Source organism: Grampus griseus (assembly GCF_964374135.1).
Source record: "Grampus griseus genome assembly, chromosome: 16".
NCBI lineage: Eukaryota > Metazoa > Chordata > Mammalia > Artiodactyla > Delphinidae > Grampus > Grampus griseus.
The window spans coordinates 77,507,608-77,521,091 of record NC_139010.1 but is presented as its reverse complement, the minus strand read 5'-3'; the positions used below and the strand labels follow the sequence as shown (position 1 = coordinate 77,521,091).

Genomic DNA, 13,484 nt, shown 5'->3' with positions numbered 1-13,484 from the left:
GCGCACTGACAGCCTGGTCCAGCTACTGGGCTGTGCGCAGGCGCGGTGCGGTGCGCGTGGGAACCCAGTGGTGGTTTGACGTTGGCCCCGGAGATGTCGTGTGGATGCCGGTGTCTGGACCTACCCGCAAGGTTGGTCCGGTGAGGAGAGTACGTCGTGAGGTAGGTGTGATGTCGTGGCTCTCGAGACCTGAAGGACCTCGTCCCGACCCTCGCTGTCTGTGTCGCGGACGCCGAGCCTTTCCGCGGACTGCGGTGGGGAGCGGGGGGCTGGGGACGCGGCGGCCGGGCGGTGGAGTCGGCTTTTCAGAAAGTCCTCAGCCCGTTCCGCACACGCGCTCTCTCCTCCGAGGGTGTCAGGTGGGTGCCGGTCGTTCGGCTTTAGCTGAGGAGGAGGTTGGGACGGTGTCGCCCTTGGTGTGGGGCCGGGGCGGGTGGCGTCTGAGGAAGGTCTGTGGCCCTGGGGCTTCGCCCTGTCAGGTGTCCTGGGCCGTCCTCGTGTCCCCCGGACCGGGTGGAAGGTGGAGAAAGGCCTGGGCCCGAAGGGGGGTGGTGTCTGCTCTCCCGGCCCCGGGAAGAGCGAGCAGGACGGCGGCCTCGGGTCTGCGGTGGAGCAGAATGCGAGCTGGACCTGAAAGACCCTGAAGCTTTGGGTCCGGGGAAGTGGGAGCGGGCGGCTCTTTCCAGATGCCCCCGGGATAGGAAGGTCTATGATGCCTTTCTCCCCCTTTCAACCGCACCTTGTGAAGAAGTGCAAAGTAGAGTAAAATACACTTGTAATGTCAGCATTCTGCAAATTTGGCCCGTCACTTCTGTATTTCTGGTGGTGTTCTGTGTAGGAAATAGAGATCGAACTCTGCTACGGCAATTCCCTGGCCGTCCAGTGGTTAGAACTCGGTGCTTTCACTGCGGTGGCCTGGGTTCCATCCCCGGCCGGGGCACTAAGATCCCAGAAGCCGTGTGGCGTGGCCAAAAAAAGAAAAAAAGAAAGAAAGAAAGAAAGAAAAAGAAATCTTTCCTCACGTTAATTTTGTCTTAGTACTTCCTACTATGGGTTTTCTGGGTAAAATAATATTTATTTTCTTTTTCTTAAGTTTTCATCTGAGTTGTTATGTTGGGATATTTACCTAATGAGAATGCAGTGCTCTTTTGCCTTCTTTGTACGTACTTGTGGAGTGGTGCTAGAAAAATTATTAATGTATTTTTCTATAAGTGATTATCCAGAGTGTTTGTTAGATGGACTTAGGATGATTGAAAGAGAAACCTACCACAGATTTGATAGGTACAGAATTTATAAAGTTAAAAGTCCTTAACTGTAAATGTTCTGGTTTCAATGATTGCAAAGATGAGTCCCCCAGACTTAACGGTAAGCAGTGTATTTGTCATGTATGTCCTGTCTCTTGTGGTCGTAAGGTAACTTTGATCCATGTTGCACAGTCCGAAGGAAAACTGGCTCTTCTTCAGAAATACCAATCTGCAATTTATGCGCAAGATCAGTATTAACAACTGGATGTTGGCTTCCTTAAATAAAGCTGAAAGACCATAGGTCAGAAAACTAAAGACTTCTGTGGTCCCCCCTCTTTTATTCCCATATATCCAATAAATCACTGTCTTGATTTCCCTCCTCCTTTTTTTTTTTTTAAGGAAAACTTTCCTCTTTTTCTCCATCTCTGCCTTTTCTGTTTTCCAGCACTGACTTTCAGCTGAAAAGTTCCAGGATTTTCTTTATTGGTCTTTTAGCCTTTTTTTTTTTGGCCGCACCACACGGCTTGCAGGACCTTAGTTCCCTGACCATGGCTCGAACCCGGGCGCCGGCGGTGAAAGCGGGGAGTCCTAATCACGGGACTGCCAGGAAATTACCGAACCTTCATTTTAATTACCTCCATTTCATCCTCTGCATTGCCCTCTGATCCTTCTGGTGTTTGCTGCGCCAGACTGAGTCACATCACTCATTAACATGGCATACAAAGCCTTTGGTACTCTTACTCCTGCCTGCCTCCCATTCTCCTCCACCTTTGTACATGCTTTTCCCTCTATCTGCAATGCTTTTCCTTTTGGATAGCAGGGAAAATTCTGTTCATATTCAAAAGCAAGTACAAACCTCCACCGTGCTACAGAATTAATCACTAATTCCTCTGAACTACACTTTTTAGGTACTATAATTCTCTTGTGGTTTGGGACTTTATAAAATAATTCTCACATTTGTGTTTCCTACCATGTGTATACTTATGGAAATTAGGAAGTATTTTACACCTGGTAGAGGGTTTTTGTATGGAATTGATAGGGATAACAATAGAAGCCCTTCCTTGTTGGCCCAACACCCCCATGTCACTTTTATGCCCATTGTTTCCACTGACTCCTTACTGGACTATGGGACGTTGGGGTTTGGGGGAAGGATATGGTCCTAGACTGAACCAGGAGGATCCATTCCTAGTTGTAGCCAGGTGTTTGGCAGCATGCTTGGTGTTGCCATGGCAAAGCTAGCACCTGTGATACAGGGGAATGTCATGCCCATGAAGAACCTGGGAGCTTAGAAGTAGACCTCTGTAACTTCCCTTGGTTCTTTACTGTTGGAGAATTCTTGGGCTGGCTGTATACAAGTTGAGGACTGGATGTCCTCGTGAGAGTAAGTAAGCAGGAGGCGTGACTATGGCATGCAGACCCTTCTGATTCCTAAGGGCTGCTTATCCTCAGCTATGTCCACAGATACTCTGTTTATCTCTGCTCTGCAAGTAGTCTCACTACTCTCTAGTTTCACTACCTTCTGTGTACTGTGTGTATACATTCCGTGTATATATTTCATGGGGGCCATCAACCCAAATTGGGAAAGATATTCCCATCTTTATTTTTGTTAACCTCCTACTGAAATGTAACAGTTTAATGATTAGTAAAACTAGCCACAGTAGAATTAGTAGACTTAGAAACACCTATTGCCTTGTCACTAAAATAAATGACATTTTCACATCACAGTATTCTTAGAGCTGTCTCAAAATTTTATCAAAACCTCAAACTTATAGTTATTAGACTACCACTGTAAATTTTTATTTTTATAAGTCAGCTTCATTAAGGTATAGTCAACATAAAGAGTCACAAATTTTAGTGTATAATTCTTTGCCTTTTGACAAATACATATAGTTATATAATGAACTCTACAGTGCCATGATTTGTGTGTGGTAGTTATTAGACCCGTCAGTATTCTGGGCATTGAATCTAATTGTAAAGAAGCACATATACTACTATATTATACATTTGGTTTTTAAAATATTTTGTGATGATTTCAATTTGCTTGATTTCATTTGTAATCCTATGTATTTTATGTTAAATACTTAAATGTATTATCCTGAAAGGGTCCATAGGATTCACCAGACGAAGTTTCTCCATGACACAGAAAGATTAAGAGCTTCTATTACTGTCCATCTTCCCACCACTATCTTAGGGCATGGTAGAATATAGGCACCTTTTAAGCCTTTAAGGTCTAGTTGGCTAGTCACTGACGAGGTCAGAAAGTGGCAATATGGTGACAAGTTTGCAGTTTGTTCTCCTTGATTTATTTTAGCCTCATTGCATTTTATAAAACAGGGGAGGAAGGGATTGGATAGGAATTGAGAGAGGTCACATGGTATGATTTGCCTCAGTAGAAAACTCCCAGACAGAACCCCCTGATGAATGTAACAAATGGACTTAGAAAAAACTCCACAAATCTAATTTTAAAAAATATATCTTTAGAGCATTGAAGAAAAATATTGAAAGCAATGACTGACACAAAAGGCATATAACAGAGTTTGGAAGAAGATAATCCTGAAAAATCTGATATCTCCTAACCCTTTAGTTGTTAGATACTTGTTATGTAGCCTTAGAGAATAATATTGTGGCAGTTCACCAAATACAGGTGAACTCCCTTGTGCCACCCCCTGCCACAATTCATTTGTGTGAAGGATGTACCGTCTACGCCAGGCTCCATTACCTCCTGACATGCTTCTGTGACCAAAGTGAAGGAGTCTAACCTGGAAATGCTGGGAACAGATAACTTCATAATATCTTTATGGTTTACATTTAATTTCTTCTTAGTAAAATTTTTTAGAATTTCAGTTAAAGTATATTCTTATTTCTTCATTTGCTTTAGAAGGTCATATTTACGTTACCTCTGATGTATTTTTTGTAAATATGCAATTATGGAAAAAATTTCTTTGACTCTTGTATCCTTTTCTGGTGACGTTTCTTTTACTTTTTTATTTTAAAAGTTTTTATATTATCCACTTTGGGACTTGAGACAGCTGGTTTATTTATTTTTTCATATGTATATGAAGCTGGTTTTTTATTTTTTTAGTTTTTATTGGAGTATATTTGCTTTACAATGTTGTGTTAGTTTCTGCTGTACAGCAAAGTGAATCAGTTATACGTATACATATTGACATATCCCCTCTTTTTTAGATTTCCTTCCCATTTAGGTCATCACAGAGCATTGAGTAGAGTTCCCTGTGCTATACAGTAGGTTCTCATTATTTATCTATTTTATACATAGTAGTGTATATATGAGACAGCTGGTTTAAAATCACAACAAAAGAACAGGTTGAATAGAAATTAAAGGAGGAGGTGTAGCAATTTGAGAAGATATATCTGGTGCTAGATAGGGATTAGCAAACTTTGTAAAGGGTCAGATAATCTTTTAAGCTTTGTGGGCCACTTTCTGTTGACACTACGCAATTCTGCTGTTGTAGCATGAAAGCAAAAATAGACAACTTCTAAACAAATGAGTATCACTGTGTTCCAAAATCTTTATGGACACTGACATTTGAATTTCATGTAATTTCCATGTCATGAAATATTATTTTGAATTTTAGCTCAACCATTCTTAGCTCATGGACCATACTAAACAGTGGGCTTGTACTTACAAATGGAATTTGTACTAAAAAGAATTTTTACTATTCTGTACTGTTAACTTTGTACTATTACAATTTGTACCATTAAAGAGAAATTAAGAAAACAATTCCACTGTCCTTGTGTCTTGGCATCCTTGCACCTTTCCACATAGGCCATGCAAGCAAAGGCTATTCTGAGTTTTGGCGGAATGCTTTGTACTCCTCCTAGATCAAGAGACGATGAGAGGCTTGTAAGGAATCGTTATGGGACCTTCTGTCACTTCCTTCTCTCCTCTGGGAGGTTGTCGTGAGACAGTTCCTCATTGTCTCTGGATTCTGATGAGTTCTGAGGCTTTCTGCCTTGCCCCCTCCCCGCCCCTTTCCCCCCTCCAAAATAAAACTTCAGAATATAAAACCACTTAGCTACAGGCTAGAACTGACTCCTCAGCATCGAAATACTCCACAACTTGCACTGCAGGCATTCAGCCTCTCTTGCTTTGGTCTCATCCTTTTTGGAGTGTGGAACAGGGATTTGGCACATCTTTCACTGTCTCTGTAAATAATAAACTGTCTGAATCTAGAAGTGGATTGTTTTATCTTTACCAGCAGAATCAGTCGGGTCTCACCCTGTCTTATGAGTGTGTGACAGTGCCCTGCTACTCACCTTCATCCAGGTCAGTCCTTTGACTCTTAAGAATTTGCATTTTGGGGGAAGAGCAGAGAAGGTTTAATCAGCTCATTTATGATCTTAACAAACAGAACTGCAAAGCAAGAATGTCTTATCAATTCCATGAGTAATTAATTACTCAGTGCCTACTCTGTGCTGGGTATTGAGATACCCCAGTGAAGGGCTTTAGTTATAGTACTCTCTATAAACCTTCTGTGAACGAGTGGGGTAAAGGGAACACTCCCTTTTTGGGAATTGCTGATAATAAACCAGTCATACAGCTGTGGTATTCTCACATACATCTATATATGGCTGGAATTGATATGTATCCCTGGAGGCCAGCAGGAAACTTATTCATCAGATGGTGTGAGAGACCAGAATTATAAGACTGCTGGCCCTCAGAGCTGCCAAGCCATTTGCCATGATGGAGGCGTTAAGAAGCCTTGTCCCTTTGCCCCTTTTCATTTTACCATGTTTGACAAATGAATTTGACTGAGGCTGAGGGGAAAAAAAATTTAACCAGCGTTTCGAATGAAATCAGTTAAGTTCTCCTTTCAAAAGCCCACAGCCAGAAATTTTAAAATTAAATTATCCACTGCTGGACATAATATGGAGAAACATTTGCTGTTATATACACTCTTAAGTGGAAGATTATGTTAGTACCACATTTCTTCAGAGCAGTTCGACACTATATAAATATGTGGAACTTGACCTGGTAATTCTAGTTCTAAGAATTTATGAAATAATCAGATATATGCATAAACTTGTGTATCAAAGTGTTAATTATGGCATATGCTTATTATTGTAAAATATTAAAGAGAACACACGTTTGTAAACCCATACAACCCATACAAAGGATTACTCCAAAGTTAATTCTTTTTTTTTTTTTTTTTTTTTTTGCGGTACGCGGGCCTCTCACTGCTGTGGCCTGTCCCGCTGCGGAGCACAGGCTCCGGACGCGCAGGTTCAGCGGCCATGGCTCACGGGCCCAGCCGCTCCACGGCATGTGGGATCCTCCCGGACCGGGGCATGAACCCGTGTCCCCTGCATCAGCAGGCGGACTCCCAACCACTGTGCCACCAGGGAAGCCCCAAAGTTAATTCTTTAATTAAGGCATATTTATAGGAAAGATACCCATGATTTTATATATATATATGTGAAGTTGTTAACAGCTATTTTCCATAAGTAGATTGGATTATGGAATTTTTTTCTTTTAATTTTCTTTGCTTTCTTATTTTTCTGTAACAGACATGTATTGCTCTTATGGTAAGAGTTGATTTTAAGTAAGTAAATAATTTAAAAGCCCTTATCTTCAAGGCATTACCCTTCAGCCAAAAATAAGAAAGAAAAATAAAATGAGGGGACTTCCCTGGTGGTCCAGTAGATAAGATTCCATGTCTCCAAGGCAGGGGCCACGGGTTTGATCCCTGGTCGAGGAACTAGGATCCCACATGCCGCGTGGTGTGGCCCCAAAATAAAAATAAAAGAAAATGATTGTTTTTTTATATGTGTTGATTACAAATCACAAGTTAGGTTTCATTACAGATTTTTTTTAAATGCAGTTAAAGAATCTTCTAGTAAATTCATCTTTTCTTCTTTTTTTTTTTTTTTTCCCTTTGGTTGTGCGGCATGTGGGATCTTAACCACTGGACCGCCGGGGAAGTCCCAAACTCATCTTTCTTTACATAGAGAAATCATAAATGCTTTTCTCCCCAAGGGCTCTAGGAAGGAGAAATCAGTTTTGGTGGCTTACTTTGTGAGGACATAAGTACACTTCAACATTAGCTGCGTGGTTGTTAGGCTGCGCCCTCCAGACCTGCAGACCTTGTAATTGCCCAGCCGAGAGACTGAAGAAAAAGCCCGGAGACAGTGACACAGAGACATTAATGGTTTATTGGATAGGGAGTCTTACAAGTCTTACAATTCAGTAGATGTGAAAATTTATGACCAGAGAAGTCACTTAAGACACAGTTACATAGTAATGAAAAGTGGAAGAGGAATCAAATCTTAGCACTCTTGGCTCCAGAGTCCATGTTCTTAAACATAGATCAGTGGTTCTTTAAATAAGCTTGCATTCCAGTGAGCTAGAGGGCTTGATGAAACACAGATGGCTTACTCTGTGTAACTACAGATGGCTGGGTCCCACTTCAGAGTTTCTGACTCAGAAGTTCTGAGCTGAGGCCTGAGAATTTGCATGTCTAACAAGTTCCAGATACGGCTCCTGATGCTGCTGGCCTCAGGCACACTTTGAGAACCACTATATTATTATCTTAATTAAATGTTATTGAAGTGACCTCCATTTGACTCTCAAACTAGGAAATAAAAGAGAAGAGGGGCTTCCAAATATTCTGGAATGGTGATGTTATTAGGGTCAATACAAAATATTTTTGCTGTTTTAAGTAGAGGAGAGAGATCAGAGCATGGGAAGAACAAGGGAAGAGGAAATTGACATTTAGCATTTACTGGGCACCTCTTGTGTGCCAGGCCTGTGCCAGGTGCTTCATGTTCAGAATATCATCATGCCATAGTATGAAGTAGGCTGTGATATCCGCATTTTACAGACTAGAAAACTGAAGTCGAGTGATGTTAAGTCACTTAGCTAAAGTTATAGAGTGACTAAGGTAGGATAAGAATTCAGGTTTGTCTACGCTTGTGGTTTTTCCTCAAAACCACCTTGGAAATGTGTGTTTGGAGGGCATTTGGAGAGACCCTGTCAGAATGAGCAGAAACTAAAATTCTGGGTTAATTGTCTAATATGTGGCATGGAACTATCTTTAAGAACGTGAAAGTGGTGATGTGGGAACTGGGGAGACGCTAAGTCTTGCTTTACCCATATTTGGATGAAAATGGCCTATTTAAATGATTTACCTCTCAGGTATTAACCTGGGCAAGGGAATTGCAAGAGTCTCAGGGTAGCCACGCAAGAAGAGTTACTTCACCTGACAACAGCTTTGGATTTCAAATGCTAAAGGAGGTCAATTACCCATGAAAATACCTGTTTGGGGCTGAATTGTGCCCCCTCCCTCCCAATTCACTTGCTGAAGTCCTCACCCCCAGTATCTCAGAATATTATGTATTTGAAGATAGGGCCTTTAAAGAGGTAATCGAGTTAAAATGAGGGCATTAGGGTGGGCCATAATCCAATAAGACTGGTGTTCTTATAAGAAGAGATTGGCACAAACACAGAGAAAGGAACACATGAAGATACAGGGAGAAGGCTGCTGATTTTTTTTTTTTTTTTGGCACTACTGTTATCCCCATCTTAAAACAGTGTTGACACATACTAGGAGTTCAATAAACATTTATCCTTAAGCTAAATTAAAATGAATTAAACAAAAAATTGAATGGAAAAATCTACACGAGTTAATTTTTACCTCATGGAAAACTATGTTGCACCAAAAACTCCCTGGTCTTGGACTCCTCCATTGCTCATTAATATAACCGTCATCTTGTTTGTGGACAGGATGATGCAGCATGAGCAAGGTCCTCAGCCACACAGGTGTCTGAAGGTAAAGCTGAGAATCCCAGGAGCAGAGCAGAAGGAGCTGTGGAAGGGGCACAGAGCTGGAACTTGGGCCAAGTAAGGGGGCCTCACAGGGTTACTCCCAGTAGACTGGCATCTGGTCTGCTTTCTGCCACCATAGATACAATTTGCAGGTATGAGGGTGTGCAACCAACTGACCCAGGTGTTAGTCACAGGATGGGCACTTGGCAAAATAACTGACCTGGGTAAAAGGCCTTGAGTGTGAATTACAAAGAATTTCCCACAGAGAGAAAACAAGCCCCTGTAATCACATCACAGCGTTCAGCTCACTGATTCTGAATACAGCTACTGCTTACCTTTTGTCATCTGGAACACACGGCCCCTGGTCCCCATCGGTCCGAGTACTCTGGACTAGTCATGCCATGTGTGCCAGTGAGATAGCTCTTAGGTTGAAAACATAATGATAATAACCAGCCCCTTTCCCCAAATGAAATGCAGCTGGATTTCTTTGCCCATCTTTCAGCTCAGAGTCAAAATCAAAGTCTCTGGATAATAGACTTGGGGGGACTGGAAATAGGAAACAACATATCATTTCAAACCGTTCAGAAGGCAGGGGGCTGGAAAGGTGTTGGACCTGGGAGGACAGGGGCTGGAGGGAAAGATCACAGAACCAGGCCCTAGTTCCAGTCCTGCCAGTGACGTGCTAAGTGATCCAAGGGAGTCATTTGTTCTCTGAGCTTCAGTTTCCTCATCTGCCAAACAGAGGTTTTAGCTATTTCCTCCTAGTCATCTCTAGAAAGCTGTTACTAAAACACGTTAGAAATGGTCAGGCCAATAGTTAAATGTTGGTAACACAATGTGAAATATCCTTATCAATAAATGAAATAATACTGGTCAGGGCTTACTGCTATGTCTGAATTTATTGCTGTGTCTGAATTTGGAGGCTCAGGTGGGGAAAGGTGTTACCAGATTGATAAAATTCATATTTGAGTCATCATCCATGACATGTGCTAGCACCTAATGGATTCTAGGCTCTCTTTTTGATGCTTGGGGATCTAGAGTTCGTTCCTCATGAAACTTACACCTTGCAAAAACACACTCTAAACGTACAGAGTCATCAAGTAACTCAACAGTCAAGTAACTACAGGAATAGAAGGAAACCAAGAGATGAAGTGGTCAGCTCTGTAAAGAAAGTCAACATAGCCTGCCTCCTTAATCATGACTTACCATATTCAAGACTGTGTCCCTCAGAATCGTTACTGCTTCAATAGGAAGGAATAGAAAAGAAACTTGGAAAAATAAGACATTTTTGAGTGAGATAAAAAGCAGAAGGAAACCCACAGTTAATTTAACTCAAAGTACTGGGTTCAGTGAGTGTGAGCATAGTAGGTTCCTTTACTCAAGGCAAATGTCTGTTCAGAGTTAAAGCAGGAGCTGGAAAACCTTAAGGCAAACAGAAGTCAAATTTTCAGAGAGGTACAAACAAAGGTCATGATACAGAGGGAGAGGAGCAATTAACATGGGGTGGGGAGCAGACGGGAATCAGTGAAAAGTTTACCGATGAGATGGCATTTTAATGAAGCTTTGCAGGATTAGTATTTCAGCTGATAGAGGAGGAGAGAGACTCGAGAGCCATCTAGCCAAAACTCAGGCATGAAAATCCATTGGGTGTGGGGAAATGCAGTGGGGAATGAGGCTGGAAAGATAAGCTATGATGAGATGACACGGCCCGGTCTAGGATGACACACGTGAGGTGCCTGGGGTGCACAATTTAAGGAGGCATTCACTCTCAGGGTCGGACAAGCGGGGTTGGCACAGTGGCTTTGCTCATCAAGTAGAGGGTTGATGTCAAAATTTCCCACATGAGAGACTTCTGCTTCTGGTAAGATGGAGTAGATGTACCTTTCCTTACGCTTCCCACTAACTGCAACTAAAAACCCTGAACATATAAAACAAACATAAGACTCTGACAGATGGAGAGACGAAAACAGACAAGCTTAGTAACCTTGAGCTCCAAGGACACGTGGTGGTGAGTCCCCTGGATTTTGTTTTTGCTTCATATTTCCAGACTTGGAGCCAAAGAAGCTGGCAACCTGGAAACACCAGTGGGTGCAGACAAAAAAAGCCCAACAGAAGCCTGCTGTTTCTAGCCAAAGGACCAGGAAACAGGCAGCCTAGAAAGAAGGAAATAACTGCTGTGTTCCAGCCAAATGCCACAGAAAAAACTGGTCTCACTTCTCCTCCCCTTTCTGTCCCCCACAGCAGAGACTACATGCAGAAACTAGACTTCCATTATCACCAGGCTCTAAAGAGGTGTTCCAACCCCCTCTCTCCAGGTTGGTGCCCGAGAAGCCTGAGTAGAGCTGAGACCTGCATCCCTTCCCAGCCCCTGTGGTGTCAGTGGAGACCTTGGGAAGTCTGGACTTCCGCCCTCATCTGGTGGAGATGAGGCACTGTTCCACCTAACTGATGCAGTGATACCAGAAGAAGCCTAGTGGAAATTCAAGACTTTATCTCCCAGCAGTAATAAAGCCACCTCCAATGTGGTGTCATTGGAGACCAAAGCACGAGGGGTTTTTTCTTCAGTCTTTACCATAAGAACCTAATTGAGTTCCTAAAGGTAACAATCATGAAAGTGTGCCCCCCACCACCAAAAACAAAACAAAACAAAACTCAGCCTCCAGGAGGTTTTTGGTTTTGTTTTGTTGTTTTTGTTTTGTTTTTTGTTTTGTTTGTTTTCTCTCTTAAGCTAGTCCTCATTCAGTAATTCATCAATTACTATTTAATTGTTCCTACCCATTGCTGGCTCCAGCAGTGACTTCTTCTCCTGGTGTACTGTATGCCATGATTCTCTGTATTCCCCTGTCTCTTAACTTTTGGGGGTGGCTATTTTCCATGTGACTTCAATTCTCTTGTTAACTTAAGAAGACTTGTTGATTTTCAATTTGTTCCAATTGTTTTTTCTTGTTTTGAGGATGACAGTTCCCGAGCTGTTTACATTTTGGAATGGAAATTGGAAGGTCCATGATTATTTTTATTTATTTTTTCTTTCGGTTCCTTAGACTGGATAATCTCAATTGACCTGTCTTCACTTTCTTCTCCCTGTTCAAATCTGTTGTTAAGCCCCTCCAGTGATTTGTTTTTTCAGTTATTGTACTTTCCAACTCCAGAATTTCCATTTGGTTCTTTTAAAAAATAATTTCTCTCTCTATTGATATTCTCTATTGGAGACATTATTCTCATACTTTCCTTTAGTTCTTTAGAAGTGGTTTACTTTGGGGTTTTCCCTGGTTGTCCAGTGGTTAAGATTCCACGGCCCCAATGCAGGGCTCCCGGGTTCTATCCCTGGTCAGGGAATTAGATCCCGCATGCCTCAACTAAGAGCCCACATGCTACAACTAAAAGATCCTGCACGTGGCAATGAAGATCCCATGTGCTGCAACTAAGACCCAGTGTAGCCAAATAAATAAACTAATTAATATTAAAATAAAAAGAAGTTTTACTTTGGTTTACTTTGGACATGTTTAAAATAGCTGATTTAAAGTCTTTGTCTAGTAGAGCCAATGTCTGGGCTTCTTCAGGGAAAGTTTTTTTTTTAAATTTTTATTGGAGTATAGTTGATGTACAGTGTTGTGTTTCAGGTGTACAGCAAAGTGAATCAGTTAGACATATACATATATCCACTCTTTTTTCTTTTCTTTTCTTTTTTTTTTTTTAGATTTCTTTTCCCATATAGGCCATTACAGAGTATTGAGTACAGTTCCCTGTGCTATACCACAGGTTCTTATTAGTTATCTATTTTATATAAGGTAGTGTGTATATATCAGTCCCAATCTCCCAATTTATCCCCCTCCCCCAGGGAAAGTTTTTATTGATTGCTTCCCTCCTCCCCCTTTTTGTGGGCCATACTTTCTTGTTCCTTTGCATATCTTACATTCTTTTGTTGAGAACTGCACATTTAAAATAATATAGATAATAAAGAGTTCCCTGGTGGCCTAGTGGTTAGGATTCCAGGCTTTCACTATCATAGCCTGGGTTCAGTCCCTGGTTGGGGAACTGAGATCCTGCAAGCCACACACCACGGCCAAAAAAAAGCAAGAAAAAATAATATAACATGGCAACTCTAGAAATCAGGTTCTCCCCATTCTCCAAGGTTTGTTGTTGTTGTTTGTTTAGTGACTTCTCTTAACTAATTCATTGTAAAGTCTGTATTCTTTATTGTGTGTGGACCCTGAAGTCTCTACTGATTAGCTTAGTAGTCAGCTAATGATTGGCTACTAAGCATTTAAGATTACCTTAAATGCCTGGAACCAGTATACCTCCCAGTCTTTCATGAGGGGCTCTGTGTGCCTACTGGGGCATGTCTTCAACAGTATCAGCCAAGCAGTTGAAAACTCTGCCTTTGCCTTCACTTCCTCCTTGGGAAAAGCTTCAAGGTCAGCCGGGGTTGAATGCATAGGGCCGTCTCATGTCTT

General features: G+C 41.8%; 1 protein-coding gene across 1 annotated transcript in view; it reads left to right on the top strand.

The window, feature by feature from the left end:
* The first annotated feature begins 43 nt into the window (after positions 1 to 43).
* LOC309834793 (uncharacterized protein C10orf120 homolog) overlaps positions 44 to 13,484 on the top strand; it is a 47,538-nt gene continuing 34,097 nt past the window's right edge. Inside the window, exon 1 of the mRNA XM_082673876.1 lies at positions 44 to 161. The gene's annotated coding sequence lies outside the window, so the exon portion shown is untranslated. The remainder of the gene's footprint in view (positions 162 to 13,484) is intronic.